General features: G+C 42.2%; 1 protein-coding gene across 11 annotated transcripts in view; it reads left to right on the top strand.

Moving 5' to 3' along the window:
• The window catches only part of LOC126282073 (uncharacterized), a 431343-nt gene that overhangs the window by 341944 nt on the left and 66786 nt on the right, over positions 1-22613 (top strand). The window lies entirely within an intron of this gene.

The raw sequence follows: 22613 nt of genomic DNA, 5'->3' as shown, positions 1-22613 counted from the left end.
TTCTCCTCAGCAGGTATGCATGCCGTTTGTCTGCCATGCGTGGCCACCCTCCTATGCTTCCTACTTTGATGATACCTTTGATCATTGGTAAGGGGCTCGACCCTCTTCTTTGTTACCTCCTGGAGTCCGCTTTCGTCCCTTGCTACGGCGGCTTAACTCCACACTACTGTTTCCCGGTGGGTGTGAGCCCTTCACCACTTGTCTTCGTGAAGGCGCCCATGTTAACCTTGGCTTTCATTCGCTTCCTAAGGACACTACTCCAGCCTCAATCTATCGCCGCCAGTTTCATGATCTTCATATGGAATTTCGCGATAGTACCTTTGTCTACACCGATGGCTCCCAGACTGACCATGGTGTCGGGTGTGCCTTCGTCATTGGCACCCGTGTCTTTCGATATCGGCGTCCACCACGCTCCTCAGCATTTACAGCCGAGCTCTTCGCCTTATCCGAGCTCTTCGCCTTATATCAGGCCACGAAGTACGTCCGGCGACACAGCCTTTCCAATTGTGTCCTCTGTTCAGACGCACTCAATGCCTTCCAAAGTCTATGTGCGCTGTACACTGCTCATCCCTTAGTGCAGCGAGTCCAGGAAAGCTGTCACTTGCTCACTCTTGGTGGAGCCAGTGACGTGTTTCTGTGCGTTCCTGGTCATGTCGGTCTGCCTGCAAACGAGGTTCCTGACGCTGCTGCCAAGACTGCAGTCCACGTACCTCATCCCGCGAGTACCTCCATTCCCTGCGATAATCGCTGTGTTGCTGTCTGTCAGAAGGTGGTGTCTCTGTGGTCCGCCCTTCACGGGAATAAGCTGCGGCTTATTTAACCTCTCCCAGCGCCTTGGAGACTTCCTCTCGGCCCTCCCGCCGGGATTGGATTATTATAACTCGACTGCGTATTGACACTGTCTTTTTAGCCATCGTCATTTCCTAAGTGGCGCTACCGCACCACTTTGTACATATTGCGCCCAAATTGTAACTGTCTGCCCCTTCATGCTGGAATGCCCTTTTTTTAACAATCTACGTTCCAGCTTGGGTTTGCCGTCTGATTTATCGGCCGTTTTAGCAAATGACGCGCGGGCTGTCGACCGTGTTTTCCTTTTTATCCGCCGAATCACTATGGCGAAGGCCGTTTTATTTTTAGTTTTGTACCTCCATTTCTATATGGTGTGTTTTAGCCCTTTTTCCACGTGCCTGTTTTTAGCTGTCTCCTAATCTGTCCATTGGGACTGACGTATAGTCGTTTAACTCCTCTTTGTGTTCGTGTTCTATAGTTTTCACGTACGACCCCAGTTGTGTTTGCGCCCTAAATCAAAACATAACAAAAACAAATCACGCGTACAAAAGCATGTCTAGAAAGACAGAGGTGAACAGCTAGTTATGAATCAAGGAGTAAGTTTTGATAGCATCCGCCCTGTCTTGTAATTGTCTGCATGATTTTGAAATCGTGCGAGGAAATTCTTTACTTATCTGATAAAGTACACGTCGTTGACGAAGAGAGGTACATTTGGGTCGTGTCACTTTCAAGTCCAGGTCGGTTGAGCGTCATCATCTACGAAGTTCATATCGTAGTACGATATCTGTCAGTACATTATACACACTTGTTTGATTAATAATCACACCACCTGACGTTTTACTTAAAAAAAAAGGCAAAGAAAGATATAGGCATTTATGAAATACACCGAAAAAGATATCGAACGAAAGAAAAGCAATGATCAAAAATCGAACCACGGACCATCAGTTTGGTAGTCTAACGCCTTGGCCGCTCGATCACAGACCTTGCTCTGCTAAACGCGTAGAACAGTGGGTACCCTAGCTACGCCGTGAAAACACAAAAACATCAATAATTCGAACATTATTAATTTTGACCCCATATTATGTTAATAGAAAATGTTTGTTTTTAGACGGTCTTTCGATGTGTAGCATTGAAAATGTGATTCTCCGTCATCATTTTTGACCTAGATTTATTTCAAAATGTACAGTGTGTCTAGCAAAAAGCCGAAACACGTGTCTCATTATTTTCAATACAGAGTGTCCTTGCAAAACTTGATCAAATTCGATGGCTCACATGTCAGATTCTCGCCTTGTTTGCCTCTCTATCTATCTTGCCAAATTTTTGGAAGTTTGAAAGTTTCCTTAAACCATCGATTCAGTCTAAACCAATTACCCTCACGTAGTTAATAAATGTCACGTGACTAGGGCGTAGACCGTTCGCCGGGTGCAAGTCTTTCCATTTGATGCCACTTCGGCGACTTTCGCGTCGATAGGGATGAAATGGTGATGATTAGGACAAAACAAAACCCAGTCCCTGAGCGGAGAAAATCTCCGACCCAGCCGGGAATCAAACCCGGGTCCTTAGGATTGACGTACTGTCGCGCTGACCACTCAGATACCGTGGGCGGACCCTCACGTAGTTAAAGACATAAAATTACCTCGCTTATTCGGGCAGTGTTCGAACACTTTCATAACGTTCTACTGGTATGTTTCACTAACGAAAGACAATATGCACTGATAAGTTTGATGTCACGTAAAGCATGCCATGAGCGGTCTTCTAGTCCCGGCTTGCTACGCTTCACTAGCTGCTGCTAGTCATGTGGGAAAACTCGAGATCACCTGTTCCATTGATAAAGAGAGAGATGTGCCTGATTTTAGGTGCTCTGGAATTTGCACTTGTGTAACGACTGTGATAACGCAGCTATACCGTGTGACGTAGGTTACGCAAGATAAAACTCCTGCTTATCAGTGGCACAAATATGACGTTGTAGTAGTTGAAGCTTGTGGTCCAACCCGGCACCGCTTCCGATCAATCGCAGTTTTTTACGCTCTTTCAAAGGTGGCATGACAGACGTACTAATTATGGAATTATTCTTAGTGGCTGACCTCCGAAAACATAGTTCTGAGTCGGTAGAAGCGACCTGCACTAGCTCCTAGACAGTAAGTTATGAGACTGTATATTCAAAGTTAAAATAAAGGCTGCCATAGCAACAAGAACGGATTATACTTTGTTTGTCGCTAAATGAGAGTTGTCAGATACTGGCGATTTATTTGAGGCTAATGTACAACGAGTTACTTTTTTGATTTTTTGACGTATTCATGTGCCTGCATAAATCACTACTTTCTTGTTAACGTAACAACTATGGTGCTCTGTATACTCATGACTGTATTGCTATTTATTATTTATATTGCCCTGGTTCCACGAGGAACACCTCTGTCACGTATGGTAATACCTCATTCACTGTTTAATTATGTATTAAATATGTCACTATTCATTTCTTTTGTAGCTTTTGATCCATATTAAATATACATTGCCAATATACTAACACATCTGCACCTTGCAAAGCCCAATTTCTCATTTACATACATAATTTTTATTTTGCATTATTCTGTATTGCAATGTCTCTCATATCACGAGGCAGTACAGTGTAACCCAGCTACACATGGTCCAGATAATGTTAGCGTGATACCTGTACCTGTTGAAGAACCTGCAGTGGCTCGAAAACTAGTTAATGGTACAGAATATAAATCGTATTAAAATTACAGAAACCCCACTCGTTGCAAAATCCAATGGCTCTGAGCACTATGGAGGTCATCAGTCCTCTCGACTTAGAACTACTTAAACCTAACTAACCTAAGGACATCACACGCATCCATGCCCGAGGCACGATTCGAACCTGCGACCGTAGCAGCAGCGCGGTTCCTGACTGAAACGCCTAGAACCACTCGGCCACAGCGGCCGGCCCACTGGTTGCATATATTGCATACACTGATGAGCCAAACATTATGATCACCTGCTTAATAACTTGTTTGTCAGTCTTTAGACTGAAATACGTTACTGGTCCCCCGCATCAGGGATCAGACATTAAGTTGGTGGGTTTGTGGATGTATGTGGCATTATAAGTCTACGTACAGGTCATGTATTTTGAGTAAATAATGGGCCGCTGATTTTCGTACTCGCTAATGGTTCCCGATAACAACCCAGATGAGTTCCGTAGGATTTATATGAGGCGAAATTTGTCGCCGGGACATCAACGCGAGTTCACTATAATGCTCGTCAAACCACACTAGCGGCGTTCTGGCTCCGAGACACGGACAATTGCACTGCTGAAATATGACGTCGCCGTCGGGGAAGACATCTAGCGTGAACGTTCGCAGCTGTCAGCGTGTTTTCCATTACTGCCACAGATTCCATGCAAGCGCAGTAGAATCTCTCTCTCAGTATAATAGTGTTCCCAACAGCCTCCGTCCGTAGCGCGATGCACGTTTCCAGGCGCCGTTCACCTCGATGACCGTGTTTGTGGAGACGACCAGTGAACTAGAGTAGCAAAACTGTGATTCATCCGACACGTTTCCATTGATCGACGGTCGAATCCCGATGGTCCCTTGTCCACTGCAATCGTGATTAACGATGTCGTTGGGTCAACGTGTGAGGACGTGGGCGTCCCATGTTTAACAAGGCACGATGAACGGTTTGTTCCGAAACACCTGTGCGTGCACCATCATTTTGCTCTTTCGGCAGTAACAACACGGATCGCCGTCTCCCCTACTTTACAGAGCAGGCAAGCCTCCGAACCCCACGTTCTGTGAAAAGTCGTGGACGTCCCACCATTCAGCACCTAGTGGTAGTCTCACTGCCGTCCTACCTCATTCCGTAGGTGCTCAAGATAGTAGCACGTCAACATTCGACCAACTTCGCCGTTTTCGGGATACTCGTTCACAGGCTTTGCTTAATAATAATGATAATCATCTGCCCTTTGTCAAAGTTGCATGTCTCAATGTATTTTCCATTTGCGGCCCATATCTTCGCTAGGATGGTTCCGCATCCGTTTCTGCTCAGCTTACATTCTTTTGTTAGTGCGTCATGTGCCCGCAACGCCACCAAGCCTCATCCAGCGTCGTGATGGTCAGTGGTCATTATGTTCTGGCTTACTTCTGTAAGTCGCAAATTTAAATCACAATTGCAGTTGAATATCGGCAATAGATATTGTGAAGTTGTCACATGATTTCAACGTTAGTGTGTTGTAAAACACACACACACACACACACACACACACACACACACATACCTAATATCAGACCTCGAAAAGAAAAGAATATTGACCTCAATTCAGTCGAAAACAGCGCAGTGTTTCTCCTTTGTCTACAAGCAGGTTTCTGCTATTTCTAGAGAGCCCATTCCGGAAAGAAATATTGTACAATATGTATGTAGAACTGCAAACGGATCCCAGCCAAGGCTCGACATACGTTACGTACCAAGAATAATGGAGAAGTAACCCTTGTGCGTAATTTCTGGTTAAGCCACCTCACAAGGACAATTATAAATTTAAAAATTACAGGGTCGCCACAAGTCCAAGCCCTTCCTAACAATCAAGAAAAGACCGAACTGGAAATTATCAGATAAAGAATTTAATTATAAGAATGCGATTTTTTAAAATACACTAACAAGATGAACAGAATTGTACGTCGTATATCAATGAGCTTGTTTAATTAAATGTGATAATTTCTTCATTTTGAGACAGTACACCGTTCACTTTGATTTTTCCTCCCATTTTTGTTCATCACAAGCAAGCAGATTAACTTTAAAAAAATCAGGGAATAGAAAATTAATTTGAGAACTGGCATCAATGAGAAAGATAAAGGACGCAGAGTTTATCTTTTACGTAGCACATTTATTTCATTACTGAATTTGATGCACATCCTATGAATACACATGACTGGTGCCTGAACGAAAAATTTAACTAAATAATTCGCCAAAAAATGGTAGAATAGCGCAATTAAAAAAGGAAAAACACACAAAAGGGAAGTGGAACACAATAATTCAATCATTCCATCTACATATCCACGACTAAATAGTTCAGAGAGATACCTATCACCATTATGCTCATGCACTAGCTTGCAAAGAGATTTACCCGATTCGCAAGATTTGTATAGTAGACATGGAATCCGCGCCTGCCGCCTAAGAACGGCCGAACTGTAGCACGTGGTAAACTTGATTACGAGTTAACTGTTAGGAATTTAGACATCAAGCCAGGCACAAATGTAAGAAATTTTAATGATGCAATAGCAGAATGATTTTGCCGTAACGAAATAACATTAACTCGGCAACGCACAAACCCTCTCTAGGAGCTAAGAACGGTACTCACCAACCGCTAGTTGCAGAGTGTCCTTCCTCCACCGAGCTTCACCTAACTACCGGTGCAATGGAAGCTACCAAAGGGGTAGGCTTCCGCCACCATACTGACAGACAAACCAACCTCAGACTAAAAGGGGTGCATTCGGGAGGACGACGGTTCAATCCCGTCTCCAGCCATCCTGATTTAGGTTTTCCGTCATTTCCCTAAATCTTTTCAGGCAAATGCCGGTATGGTTCCTTTGAAAGGGCACGGCTCATTTCCTTCCCCATCCTTCCCTAACCCGATCTTGTGATCCGTCTCTAATGACCTCGTTGTCGACGGGACGTTAAAAAACACTAACCTAACCTAACTAAAAGGGGTAAACCTCTCTGTCCAGGTACTGGGATCCTAAGTTGGTCATCCTGTGCTACCCTCTAAACAAGAAGCAAACATCACGTGCTCCTAGCAGACGACAACCACCTCAGCGTCCCCCACAAAAGATACCCGAAACCACTCGTAAAAACACTCATTCAGTCACGTTCACGCACACATAGGATAGGGTGAAGCGAAAAACGTAATAAGTACAAGTCATGATTCGTTATGGAACACACAAAAATCAAACATAATATCCTTTAATAAGCCTTAGTTTGATTGCTCAGTCTTTCTGGGAGACTTAATAAATTAAACCGCAATCAGGCGGTGGACAGAATAGGATGCACAGAATCCAGTGAGACAAGCGTCTATGAAACGACTCCACAGAGACGTTTCAATATTGCCTGACGAAAAAAATGAAGCACCCAGAAGACATGGTCGAATGTCATTGTAACTTCCTACAGGAACACACCATCGGCGGATATGTAAATGATTATAGATGTGCACGTTGTAGGTGTCGTCAGCAGCGCCAACCTTGTGTGAATGCTCGAAAAGCTAACCATTTGCATATCACAGCATCCTCTTCCTGTCGGTTAAATTTCGCGTCTGTAGCACGTCATTTTCTTGGTGTAGCAATTTTAATGGCCAGAAGTGTACTTGGTAGTAATGCGACCTTGCAGATTAACCATGTGGCCCGTGCAATAGTACAACATGGGTACCCAAATTGTCGCTGAACCCTCGCCATGTTTCGCTACTGGGGCGTAAACTTGGCGGTAAGTTGGAAAAACTGTGAACGAAAGTCTGATCCTACCAAATGATTTTCTTCCACTGCTCCAGGGTCCAGGTTTTATGGCTTTCTCTTACGGCTATTTGTATCAGTCATGTGTTCTGTTGGAATTCCAGCTAGTCCTGCAATTTCCGGTTCACGGAGCTCCCTTAGTGTTATTTTTGTGTTGACGGGCTTCGCGAGTGCGAAACTCAGTTCTGCAGTGACTTAAGCAGTTGTCGCCTCCTACTTTTCGTCACAATCCTTCTCAGTGAGCGTCCATTACGATCATTCAACACACACTTTCGTCCGTTTTGTGACTTTGAACTGTGCTTCATTTTCAAAGAATATTCTCAAGAATTTATTTTATATACTAGCGATTCATAAAGAACATTAACACATTTAATCACACTATGTAAGCATGGAAGTAGTTGCCAGGTAGTAACTGATGAAATCATAACCAAATTCCTTTTAACAAATGGGAATTTTATTCACTTTAATAATGCCTAAAAGCATTTTTTAAAAGAAACAGATTTAAAATTATAATCAAAAAGTATATTCTAAATATCAAAGTTACAATTTATTCAGAGGCAGAAAGAAACTAGTTTTGACTGTATGAGCTTTCGGGCAGAGAACCTTGCCGCTCCCTTTTGACACGGCCGTAGTTACGACCGCTCACAACAGCTACTGAAAGACTACACTGGTGCAAATCTGCAACACACCGGGTAACTTTAAACTAAGAGTTTTAAAAATTTACACAAGCACACAAACTGTGCACCCCCCGTAGGAGGGATGGAAATCGTACAAAACACTGACAATTAAAATATTAACCTTGCCACCAAAGGTGCAACTTGATTTTAATTTCTAAGAAAAATCTTACGGTGAAGGGGTGGCAACTTTATATACTAAAATGATCATTTAAATAAAAGCCCATGAAATGCAGTCTTATATAAAATTCTACAAGGTTTGCAAAACCATAGTCAAGATGCTCTACAGTACACAGATACTGCGTCTCATGATCATAGGCAATAATATTAAAGTTTCCAAAGATCAAACATATTTTAGGTATTAGGCCGTTACACTCCAAGCAATAAATTCGTTAACACGCCAAATGCGACAAACATGACAGACGCAGCTACTAACGTACGGTAGATTGTTAGGGAGATTATCGAACAACCCGAACCGCAGGTTGCTCTAACCCGCCCCTACTCCACAAGGGAAAAACGGACCACCCAATTTATAAACAACCACCTTCCCGCGGGTGGGCAAACGAAGAAGAATGGTGGGACGACCCCAAATGCAAAACTGCTGGTGACCTCAGCAAGAAAAGTAGTAGAATTTAACAAGAGAAAATCAAACAACATATCAACAATCACTTAACTTCTAATAAACTGCGATTTCTCGAGAAGACCTGGCACAGCGCCCCAAATCGTTCTCCCGAACCGTCCGCTGCCAGCCGCTTCAACGGACGCAGGAAGGCGCGCCATTCTCCCGTCTCACGGCGGCGCAGCTCACACCGGCCAGACTGATGTCGTGGGTTGACGCCTGTTGCTCTCGTGTCGATAGCGAAGTCACTTCCCCTCGCTATACGCCGCGGCCCACTGGACTCACGTGGCGACCTCACATGCGCCGACGCTCAAAGCGGACAAGTCATCTTGTGTCTCAGTGCGCGACCGACCAACCGATCGATCCGACCGCCAATCACCATTGTATGAGCAAACCTTTAACAGACTGGCGGCCTAACGCGCAGACTCAGGTGCAGGAACTAAGCCCCGACTGGGCGCCCACTCTCTAAGTTCTCTTACTGGCGGAGTGAAAAGACTCTCATCTTGCCGGCTTTAAAAAAGTTGATCCGAACGACAGACGGACACTAACTGCATAACAAATACGGACTAGAGACAGACTATTTCCGATTACTCTGTATGCGGTATAAATTTCCGATACGATGCCTCTTGAAACACCAAACACTTTGGCTACCTTGGTTACTGAAGCATCCACCATACGAACAATATGCCCACGTTCGAATTCAGTTAGCTCCAACATAATACACTCACAACTGCACAGAACACTGTTCTGTCCACAACTGACAATTGCGACGTATGGAGGACATGCCACGTGTGCCGTTTGTTGTCAAAATGACAGCGTAAACTGCAGGCTTGACCAGCATTTGCATTAATAGCGAAGCGTGCATTTATCGCTTGCTTTCATACTTTTGTGCAACCCCTGTATTTCACCTGGGAATTACGGAGATGGATTCTAAATGGACAATTAGACAGTCAAAGATTTAATCAATATGCACAAGCGAAAAGTTGGAGCATTCTACCTCGTTTACTGTCTCCTGTTTATGTGCAAATCTGTTGGTGCTCTTGTGTCTCATGCCACACACGGTCGATACTGTCTACTTAAATCCATCTACATCTATGTGATTACTCTGATATTCACAATAAAGTGCCTGGCAGAGGGTTCAATGAACCTCCTTCATGCTGTGTGTTTACCATTCCACTCTCGAACGGCATGAGGGAAAAACGAGAACTTAAATTTTTCCGTGCGAGCCCTGATTTCTCTTATTTTATCGTGACGATAAGTTCTCCGTGTGTAGGTGGGTGCCAACAGAATGTCTTGGCAATCGGAGGAGAAAACTGGTGATTGAAATTTCATGAGAAGATCCCGTCGCAATGAGAAACGCCTTTGTTTTAATGATTGCCACTACAATTCACGTATCATGTCTGTGACACTATCTCCCCTGTTTCGCGATAATACCAAACGAGCTTCCCTTCTCTGTACTTTTTCGATGTCATCCGTCAGTCCCACCTGATGCGGATCACACGCCGCACAGCAATACGCCAGAATAGGGTGGACAAGTGTAGTGTAAGCAGTCTCTTTGGTAGACCTGTTGCACCTTCTAAGTGTTCTGCCAATGAATCGCAGGCTTTGGTTTGCTCTACCCACAAAACGATCTTTTCAATTTAGGTTATTTGTAATTGTAATCCCTAAGTATTTAGTTGAATTTACAGCCCTCAAATTTGTGTGAATTATCGCGTAATCGAAATTTAGCTGGTTTCTTTTAATACACGTGTGAATAACTTCTCACTTTTCTTAATTCAGCGTCTATTGCCACTTTTCGCACCATACAGATATCTAAATCATTTTGCCAAGTCGTTTTGATCATCTAATGACTTTCTAAGACGGTAAATGACAGCCTCACCTGCAAACAATCTAAGACGGCTACTCAGATTGTCTCCTACGTCGTTAATATACATCAGGAACAATGTTGATGTTGTTGTGGTGGTCTTCAGTCCTGAGACTGGTTTGATGCAGCTCTCCATGCTACTCTATCCTGTGCAAGCTTCATCATCTCCCAGTACCTACTGCAACCTACATCCTTTTCAATCTGCTTAGTGTATTCCTCTCTTGGTCTCCCTCTACGATTTTTGCCCTCCACGCTGCCCTCCAATACTACATTGGTGATTGCGTGATGCCTCAGAACATGTCCTACCAACCGATCCCTTCGTCTAGTCAAGTTGTGCCACAAGTTTCTCTTCTCCCCAATTCTATTCAATACCTCCTCATTAGTTATGTGATCTACCCATCTAATCTTCAGCATTCTTCTGTAGCACCACATTTCAAAAGCTTCTATTCTCCTCTTCTCCAAACTATTTAACGTCCACGTTTCACTTCCATACATGACTACACTCCATACAAATACTTTCAGAAACGACTTCCTGACAAATCTATACTCGATGTTAACAAATTTTCTTATTCAGAAACGCTTTCCTTGCCATTTCCAGGGTACGTTTTATATCGTCTCTGCTTCGACCATCATCAGTTATTTTGCTCCCCAAATAGCAAAACTCATTTACTACTTTGGGTGTATCATTTCCTAATCTAATTCCCTCAGCATTACCCGACTTAATTCGACTACATTCCATTATCCTCGTTTTGCTTTTGTTGATGTTCGTCTTATATCCTCCTTTCAAGACGCTATCCATTCCGTTCAACTGCTCTTCCAAGTCCTTTGCTGTCTCTGACAGAATTATAATGTCATCGGCGAACCTCAAAGTTTTTATTTCTTCTCTATGGATTTTAATTCCTACTCCGAATTTTTCTTTTGTTTCCTTCACTTCTTACTCAATATACAGATTGAATAACATCGGGGAGAGGTTACAACCCTGTCTCACTCCCTTCCCAACCACTGCTTCCTTTTAATGTCCCCCGACTCTTATAACTGCCATCGGGTTTCTGTACAAATTGTAAATAGCTTTTCTCTCCCTGTATTTTCAGAATTTGAAAGAGAGTGTTCCGGTCAACATTGACAAAAGCATTTTTCTAAATCTACAAATGCTAGAACAGGAACAATAGAGGGCCTGTAGCACTTCCTTGGGGAACGCCGGATATTACTTGTGTTTTACTCGATGACTTTCCGAAGAAAATCCTTTCGCGTCGCTGGGGTACTGCGCCTCGCCACAGCTTCTTCTCACGAGACGGCCCCTGCAGTGTCGGCCGTCCGGCAGTGCACAGGGCGTGGCCCCCGCGTCAGCACCTGCCGGGGCGGCGCTGGCCAGTCGCCGCTGGGGGCGGCCGCGGCAGCGGCAGCGCGGCTTTAAGTCGCCTCCGCCGCCGCCGTCTGCAGGGCCGGATCGATGGTGCGGTCCAGCCGTGTACACCCGGATCGCAGGCGCCGCCTCCCCCCCCCCCCCCCCAACCCCGGCCCTCCTGCTGCTGCCGACGTCGTACTGGGCGGGGCGCCTCTAAGCAGCAGTCAGGGGCAGCGGTTTGCACCTGTGTCACCAACTGGCTACTCTTGGAGACTTATACACATCAGTATTCCCTCTACATCTACATGATTACTCTGCAATTCACATTTAAGTGCTTGGCAGAGGGTTCATCGAACCACAATCATACTATCTCTCTACTATTCCACTCCCGAACAGCGCGCGGGAGAAACGAACACCTAAACCTTTCTGTTCGAGCTATGGTTTCTCTTAATTTATTTTGATGATCAACCCTACCTATGTAGGTTGGGCTCAACAAAATATTTTCGCATTCGGAAGAGAAAGTTGGCGACTGAAATTTCGTAAATAGATCTCGCCGCGACGAAAAACGTCTTTGCTTTAGTGACTTCCATCCTAACTCGCGTATCACATCTGCCACACTCTCTCCCCTATTACGTGATAATACAAAACGAGCTGCACTTTTTTGCACCTTCTCGACGTCCTCCGTCAATCCCACCTGGTAAGGATCCCACACCGCACAGCAATATTCTAACGGAGGACGAACGAGTGTAGTGTAAGCTGTCTCTTTAGTAGACTTGTTGCATCTTCTAAGTGTCCTGCCAATGAAACGCAACCTTTGGCTCGCCTTCCCCACAATATTATCTATGTTGTTTTTCCAACTGAAGTTGTTCGTAGTTTTAACACCCAGGTACTTACTTGAATTGACAGCCTTGAGAATTGTATTATATATCGAGTAATCGAATTCCAACGGATTTCTTTTGGAACTCGTGTGGATCACCTCACACTTTTCGTTATTTTGCGTCAACTGCCACCTGCCACACCATACAGCAATCTTTTCTAAATCGCTTTGCAACTGATTCTGGTCTTCGGGTGACCTTACTAGGCGGTAAATTACATCATCATCTGCGAACAACCTAAGAGAACTGCTCAGATTGTTACCCAGGTCATTTATATAGATAAGGAACAGCAGAGATCCAAGGACGTTTCGCTGGGGAACGCTTGATATCACTTCAGTTTTACTCGATGATTTGCCGTCTATTACTACGAACTGCGACCTTCCTGACAGGAAATCACGTATCCCGTCACACAACTGAGACGATACCCCATAGGCCTGCAGCTTGATTAGAAGTCGCTTGTGAAGAACGGTGTCAAAAGCTTTCCGGAAATCTAGAAATACGGAATCAACTTGAGAACCCCTGTCGATAGCGGCTATTACTTACTGCGAATAAAGAGCTATCTGCCTTGCACAAGAACGATGTTTTCTGAAACCATGCTGATTACGTATCAATAGATCGTTCCCTTCGAGGTGATTCATAATGTTTGAATACAGTATGCTCCAAAACCCTACTGCAAACCGACGTCAATGATATAGGTCTGTAGTTCCTGTATTTTCTTTTTACAGTCTCAATAAACTGAAAAACGACATCTTTCCATCAGCCTGTGTGTAATTTTTATTTTTTATTTTTCGCACAACCGGATTCTGCTATTGCCCATTCTGAAATGTGTCTGAAAACATAGCAATACGGCATACCAAAAATCAGATACACGGAAATCATGTCTCTAATTCTGTGTACCAAAAATACAGGTAAACACAAAACACGTAACTAATTGGACGTACCAACCGCAGAACGATAATATTTACCTCTAGAACATATGTAGTTACATCGTCGTCAGTATTTTTAAAGTCACGTGCCGTGCATAATTGTGCAAAGAACTGACGTCAAACGTCCTCGTCTAATATACTGGGCGGTCAAAAAGTTAGTATATATTTGAAAACTGAATAAACCACGGAATAATTTAGATAGAGAGGTAAAAATTGACACACATGCTTGGAATGACATGGGGTTTAATTTACGGACTTCTTGTCATGACATGAAAGTAGTCATGGGAACAAAAATATTACCACGTTATTTAAACGTCACATCCAGCGAGAAACACCAAGAAAACAAACCTTGCAATATTTCCTAAGAAACACACTGTATATACTCACTCAACAGTACATGTGCAATTTGCGAGGTACATTTTGAACTGTCAGTGGGAGAATAACAATACAGGTATCTTAAAACTATCGATAAGATTTTTAAAATTTCTTTTAGGTACAATTAGATGAAAAACGGCTATACAAATAAATCGGCTTCGAATATAAGCACCGTTGCAGAATGTTTAGTACATATGTCCAGAAATATTTCGTGGACTGAACAAAAACTATTTACATCGTTTGAATGCAGTATCGGGATCGATGTAATATCATCCCGAATCTCTAATGCGGTATGTTAGTACGTAAAGTAGGAAAAATATGACCACATCTTTAGTGTAAAACAAGTGCTCACAATTAGAGCATGTGACAAACATGGAAATACAACGTTAGCATTCAATTATGGGCAAAACAAACTTGTGAGGTGTCACAAATGACCGTGCCCGCTCACAGAATATTTAAGACAAATTCGTAACAATATATATAATATGAAAATAGACAACATTAAGATATCAGTCAGTCTGTATACGATGTTGTTCGTGAAACATATCTTTTACTGTGTCTGTGGGCTTGTGTGTAACTATTCATGGTTGTTGATCGCACAGCACAATCGCCTCATACCCTATAACCGATGTCTGAAAAAAATTAAACAACTGAGACGATTAAAAGAGATAATCTTTACCATAGCATAAACTTGTACATTTTCTAAGAAGTCGAGGCACCAGATGAATACATTTAATTTGAAACAAATTAAACTTGTATCTGTGAGTCCTATAAAATTGTACTAGTATAAAAATGAAAGTGTAAAAGAAGATACTGTGCCAGAGTAATAACATAATACTAATATAAAATGAAAGGATACAGTGAAACACGGTGGTAGGGTAAAATTTAAAAGGCATAAAGTATCGCAGATTGCACATGTTGGCTCAGAACATATTATTAGTAAAGGTCACAGAGGATAAAAACAAAACCTTATGGCCTCATCAAATGCGACGTCACAGTAAAAAGTACAGTCCATTACCAATCGAGCTCAGATCACTCTTCGAAATCTTCTGTTCATTAGTTCTGTTTGTTTACTGAAGATCCTGTCACGATGTTTAAGTAAATGACTGCATACCTCTATTTCTGCATGTTCATTATTCTCTCCTTACCGACCGTTCGTAGAACGTAAGTCTGCTGTCAATGTCCCGAGAAGTATGACTTTGTGCGTAAATGAGCGCTGAAGGCAAATGTGTTGATTTCATTAGGCAAAGTGTATACCTTATATCGTATCCTGAAGAGCCGCCCCATTTGCCCTACATAGAATTACGTAGAACTTATTACAGTTACTGCAGTTAATGTTCTATATTCCTAATTGTGCATATGATCATCGGTCCTAAAGCTTATCTGAATGCTCAAAAACAGTAATTTCATTTATTTTTTTTCAGATTGTTCCTAATCTAGCGGGCAGAGAGTTAACAGCCGCTGAGATAGACGTTCTTAACGTGGATTGAAATTTAACTTAGAATCCAAATTACAGGGTAGTGTCATTAAAACTTTCGTAGCATACACAAAGATACCATTGGATATCGCCCAGTTATCAGTAGTAGAACATCGTGATGACTGAGTGTTGTGTGATGTCCTTAGGTTAGTTAGGTTTACATAGTTCTAAGTTCTAGGGGACTGATGACCATAGGTGTTAAGTCCCTAAGTGCTCAGAGCCATTTGAACCAGTAGTAGAACAAAACAAGATCACGAGTGAAGTATCGCGTTTTATCTCTGAATAAATGAAGCACAATACGTACCAAGACCGAATAACATTGTACGTGGTATTAACGATAAGCTTAAAGCACATAGTGACTTAGTCGGTTACAGGTAAAGCAGAGTATGAAAAGAAGATAGGTGAATATTTTTTCATATGAACAATATACTGAACCTGAACCTTATCCGTTCGATTAATAACGGTATTTACAGTCCACATTACTTTTTGGGCAAGATGTTAATTCTTTAATTAAGGAATTTCATTCTTTTCAAGCTAGTCATACCAATAGCAATTCGATTGTTCTAAAGGATATGAGGATTCCGAATAATAATAATAATAATAATACACCTCATGTTCTGTTATTACCAAGCAACAAACTTAGGAACCAATACAACTGGATACAGATACACAACATTTATTGCCAGATACCCAGAATTAAAGGTTTTAACAGAACAACGACTAGCTGATCAGATCCATGTAATAATCAAAAATAAAAGGATACCCCTGTCAGAATTAGAAAACACCAAACAAAAAGTACAACAAATACTGGAACAAAATAATGTGCAATAAGAACAACACGCATCAATTAAACAGTCACAGGAAAACAAAATCCTAAGACAGCCACCATAACAAGCACAAATAGAACACGAAGTGACACACATGCTAGATATAGAAGAAAAATTTCAGCTGTCATATATAGAATACAAAGACACAAATACAGACATTAGACCATTCTTGCATAGACCACCAAATGACCCACTAGTCGAAACGACAATGACAACTATCAACACAATCATACACAACAAAATAAATGAAAATACAACTATGGAAGAGTTACAACTACTGGTTTATATAGGAGCACTCACTACACTAAATATATACACTAGGCAGAGATCAGAACCAACCAGCACACAGAAGAAACCCACAAAACCAGCATGGCAACACAGCCTACAGACCAGAATAGGAAAACTGAGGAAAGACATCGGACAGCTAACACACTTTACAAGAAATGAAATGTCAGACTAAAAACGAAAAAGGTTAGGTGAAATCTCATAACAAGAAGCGATAGAACAATTAGATGAAAAGAATCAGAAATTACAAGCATTGGCCAAACGACTTAGAAGTGAAAATAGAAGGAAACAAAACCAAACATTCAACACAGACCAAAAGAAATTTTACCAGACAATAGATAACACACACATTAAAATAGACAATCCACCAAACATAACAGACATGGAACACTTCTGGAGCAACATATGGTCAAACCCGGTACAACATAACAGGCATGCACGGTGGATACAAGCAGAAACAGACGCATACAAGATGATACCACAAATGCCTGAAGTGATAATTTTCCAGAATGAAGTCACCCAAGCAATTAATTCTACTCACAATTGGAAAGTCCCTGGAAAAGATAAAATAGCAAATTTCTGGCTAAAGAAGTTCACCTCAACACATTCACATTTAACTAAATTATTTAACAGTTACATTGCAGACCCATACACATTCCCTGATACACTTACACATGGAATAACTTATCTGAAACCTAAAGATCAAGCAGACACAGCAAACCCAGCTAAATATCGCCCCATAACATGCCTACCAACAATATACAAAATATTAACTTCAGTCATTACACATAAATTAATGACACATACAACACAGAACAAAATTATAAATGAAGAACAAAAAGGCTGCTGCAAAGGAGCACGAGGATGTAAAGAGCACCTGATAATAGATGCACAGGTGACATATCAAGCTAGGACTAAACAAAGGTCGCTACACTACGCATACACTAATTACCAAAAAGCTTTTGATAGTGTACCACACTCATGGTTACTACAAATACTGGAAATATACAAAGTAGATCCTAAATTGATACAGTTCCTAAACATAGTAATGAAAAATTGGAAAACCACAATTAATATCCAAACAAATTCAATTAATATCACATCACAGCCAATAGAGATTAAGAGTGGAATATACCAAGGAGACTAAGTCCTTTCTGGTTCTGCCTTGCTCTGAACCCACTATCCAACACGCTAAATAATACAAATTATGGATACAATATTACTGGAACATACCCACACAAAATCACACATTTGCTATACATGAATGATCTAAAACTACTGGCAGCAACAAATTAACAACTCAACAAATTACCAAAGATAACAGAAGTATTCAGCAATGATATAAATATGGTTTTTGGAACAGACAAATGTAAGAAAAATAGCATAACAAGGCAAAACACACTAAACAAGAAGATTACATATCGAATAACCACAGCGACTGCATAGAAGCGATGGAAAAACAGACGCCTATAAATATCTAGGATACTGGCAAAAATAGGAATAGATAATACAAATATTAAAGAAGAACTAAAAGGAAAATATAGACAAAGACTAACAAAAATACTGAATACAGAATTGAAAGCAAGAAACAAGACAAAAGCTATAAATACTTATGCTATACCAATATTGACCTAGTCATTTGGAGTAGTGATATGGAGTAAGAGACCTAGAAGCACTCAATACGCTTACACGATCACAATGCCACAAATGTAGAATACATCACATACATTCAGCAACAGAAAGATTCACATTAAGCAGGAAGGAAGGAGGAAGGGGATTTATCGACATAAAAAACCTACATTATGAACAGGTAGACAATTTAAGAAAATTCTTTCTAGAACGAGCAGAAACTAGTAAAATACACAAAGCAATCACTCATAGAAATACATCGGCTACACCACTGCAATTTCATAACCACTTCTACAACCCTTTAGATCACATAACATCAACAGATATGAAGAAAGTACATTGGAAAAAGAAAACACTACATGGCAAGCACCTGTATCATCTAACACAGCCACACATCGATCAAGACGCATGCAACACATGGCTAAGAAAAGGCAACATATACAGTGAGACGGAAGGATTTATGATTGCAATACAGGATCAAACAATAAATACCAGATATTACAGCAAGCATATTATTAAAGATTCCAATACCACAACAGATAAATGCAGACTTAGCAGACAACAGATAGAAACATTAGATCACATCACAAGCGGATGTACAATACTAGCAAATACAGAATACCCCAGAAGACATGACAATGTAGCAAAAATAATACATCAACAACTTGCCCTACAACATAAACTAAAAAAAAAAAAACGTTCCCACATACAAGTATGCACCGCAAAATATACTGGAGAATGATGAATACAAATTATGCTGGAAGAGAACCATTATAGCCGATAAAACAACACCACATAACAAACCTGACATTATACTCACCAATAAAAAGAAGAAATTAACACAACTGATCGAAATATCCATACCCAATACAACAAATATACAGAAGAAAACAGGAGAAAAACTGAAAAATACATCCAACTGGCTGACGAAGTCAAGGACATGTGGCATCAGGATAAAGTTGACATTGTACCAATTATATTATCAACTACAGGAGTCATACCATACAATATCCACCAGTACATCAACGCAATACAGCTACATCCAAACGTATATATACAACTACAGAAATCTGTAATAATTTATACATGTTCAATTACTCGAAAGTTCCTACATGCAATGTAACATATACTATACAGTTAAAAGGAAGTCATGCTTGATCAAGGTCCGCGTCACTTTCCATTTTTAACCAGACATAACGCCTGAGAAAGGAATATAATAATAATAATAATAATAATAATAATAAGTTGGTTGGCGGAGTTCAGGTTCACCCTGTAGATTTAGACAGCGTGTTAATCCTGGCCGAAGAAAGTATAATCGGTGAGGCAGTTGATAGATCTAAGAACGATAGCAATTTCATGAGAAATAACAGCTGTAGACTTTGTTTCGTTGCCTCACGACATCGAGGGCGTGAATACCCAGTCTTTACTTGTTTAAAAATTATGAAGCATCTTCAGTAATGCATGTTTTATAATATTTAGGTATATTACTACATCGGTAAAATTAAATTACTACACTGACGTAAAGCCAGTCGCAACACAAAGGGAGAAGATATGCGACATAAATGAAAGTTGGCAGCCGTGTTTCTACATCTGAAAGATGATCGATATTCAAATTTCGCGCCAGTCGCGTAACGCCGTTATGAGGATGCAAATCGGGTTTGCTTTAAGTTCAAGCTGTAACGGTTGTGAGCGTTAGTTACCTTTGATACTGGACATGATGAGCTGATGTTGATCGAGGATTCCTTTTAGGTGACAATGACGCCCTTATCAACACCTCGAACGAGGTCGTGTAATAGGGCTACGAGAAGTTGGATGTTTCTTCTCCGATATTGTCGAAAGACTTGGCAGGAATGTAGCCACCGTGCATTATTTCTGGCAGCGATGGTCACAACAATGTACAGTCGCAAGACGACTGGGCTCCGAACGTTCACGTCACACTACCAAGAGGGAAGACCATTGTTTTCGGCGTATGTCTCCCGCGAATTGTACTGCATTTGCTGCGGCTATTTGAGCAGCAGTTGGCACCACAGTGACACAACGAACTGTTAAAAATCGCATACTTCAAGGATAGATCCGAACCAGACGCCCTGTAGCGCGCACTCCACTGACCCCAAACTACCGCCATTTGTGACTTCAGTGATGTCAAATGAGAGCTCATTGCAGGGCAGGGTGGAGGTCATTTGTGTTTTCCGATGAAAGCTGGTTCTGCCTTGGTGCCAATGACGGCCGTTTGTTGGTTAGAAGGAGACCAGCTGAGGGCCTGCATTGGACCTGTGTGCATGCTAGATACACTGGAACCTACACGTGGAGTTATGGTGTGCGGTGCGATTTCGAATGACAGCAGGAACGCTCTCGTGGTTACTTCACACACCCTGACTGCGAAATTGTACGTTAGTCTTGTGATTCGATCCTTTTGTGCCATTTATGAACAGCATTCCATGTGTCGGATGTTTTCCCACACGATAACGCTCGGCCACATACCGCTGTTGTAACCAATCATGCTCTACTACTCGACCACCAGATCTTTCTCCAACCGAGGACATATTGGACGACAACTTCAGCGTCGTCCACTAAGGTCATTAACTGTCCCTTTAATGAGCGACCAAATGCAACAGGCATGGTACTCCATCCCACAAACTGACATACAGCACCTGTGCAGCACAATACGTAGTCAGATCATCTGAGTAACTGCTTCTACCAGATTTTCTGAAAGTATTGCAAAATCGTCTACAGAAACCAGGCATTTTACGTTGATCGCATTTGTTTTTCTTCACAGGATTTGTGCTTCATTTTGTGTTCCGTATTTCCGTTTCCCACAACTGTTCAAAAAGGCAGTTAAACAGTGAAGATACGCCGTCCCTTTACCTTTCTTGTTTCCAAAAATGGCGTTCTCCACAAATTTGACTAAATCCTTAATCTACCTCCGTGCACTGATATTCGGAGCGACAAGCAAATCGGCGCAGTGTACCCGCCGGTTCGCCGGCACATTACAAAGATGGCCGCTACTGCGCCTGCCTGTGTTAGACCAGCACACTGTAAGCATGCAGACGTGTTTGTGCTGCGGTATTACAGGATGAGCACTACATGCATAGTGTCGCAAGGGACACACGGCGCTATTCTGAGAAGCGGCGAGGGCGCAGTAGCTGTACGGCGTAGCTGTGGCATGCAGAGACAGACACCGCGACGATAAGTAACTCTGCTCATCACCCTGGGACGTCGCCGAAAAGTCTGCAGTGCTGTATACACTGAAGAGCCAAACAAACTGGTTCACCTGCCTAATAACGTGTAGGGCACCCGGGGGCACGCAGAAGTGCCACAACACGACGTGGCATGGACTCGAATAACGTCTGAAGCAGTTCTGAAGGGAAATGACGCCATGAATGATCCAGGGGTGTTCAATAATCTGTAAGTCTGCGAGGAGGTGGAGATCTCTTCTGAACAGCACGTTGCAAGGCTCAACAATGTCAATTTCTGGGGAGTGGTCAGCGGAATAGTTCAAACTCAGAATAGTGTTTCTGCAGCCACTCCATAGCAATTCTGGACGGTTGGGGTATCGCATTATCCTGGTGGCATTGGCCAAATCCATCGTAATGCACAGTCAATGGACATGAATGGATGCAGGTGATCAGACAGCATGCTTATGTACGTATCACCTGTCAGAGTGGTATCTAAAAGTATCAGTGGTCCCATATCACTCCAAGTGCACACACCGCACACCATTACAGACCTCCACCAGCTTGAACAGTCTCCTACTCACATACAGGTCCATGGATTCATGAGGTTGTCTCCATACACGTACAGGTCCATCGCTCGATACAATTTGAAACGAGACTCGTCCGACCAGGCAAAATATTTCCAATCCAATGTCTGTGTAGACGGGCCCAGGCGAGGCGTAAAGCTTTGTAACGCGCAGCCATCAAGGCTACGAGAGTGGGCCTTCGGCTTCGAAAACCCATATCGATGATGTTTCGTTTAATAACTCGCACGCTGACACTTGTTGATGGCCCAGCATTGAAATCTGCAGGATATTGCGAAAGGGTTTGCACTTCTGTTACGTACGTAAGCATCCTGTCTGATCACATGCATCCATTCATGTCCATTGGCTGCATTACGATGGATTTGGGCAATGCCAATAGGACAATGCGACACCCCAACCGTCCAGAATTGCTATGGAGTGGCAGCAGAAACACTATTCTGAGTTTAAATTATTCCGCTACCCACTCCCCAGAAATGGACATTATTGAGCGTATCTGGGATGCCTTCCAACGTGCTGTTCAGAAGAGATCTCCACCTCCTCGCAGACTTACAGATTAATGAACACCCCTGGAGCATTCATGGCGCCATTTACCTTCAGAACTACTTCAGACGTTATTCGAGTCCATGTAACGTCGTTCTGCGAGCTCGCGAGGGACCAACACGATATGAGACAGGTGTACCAGTTTC

The sequence above is a fragment of the Schistocerca gregaria genome, chromosome 7, assembly GCF_023897955.1.
Source record: "Schistocerca gregaria isolate iqSchGreg1 chromosome 7, iqSchGreg1.2, whole genome shotgun sequence".
Lineage (NCBI taxonomy): Eukaryota > Metazoa > Arthropoda > Insecta > Orthoptera > Acrididae > Schistocerca > Schistocerca gregaria.
This window is presented reverse-complemented; position numbering and strand designations above follow the sequence as displayed.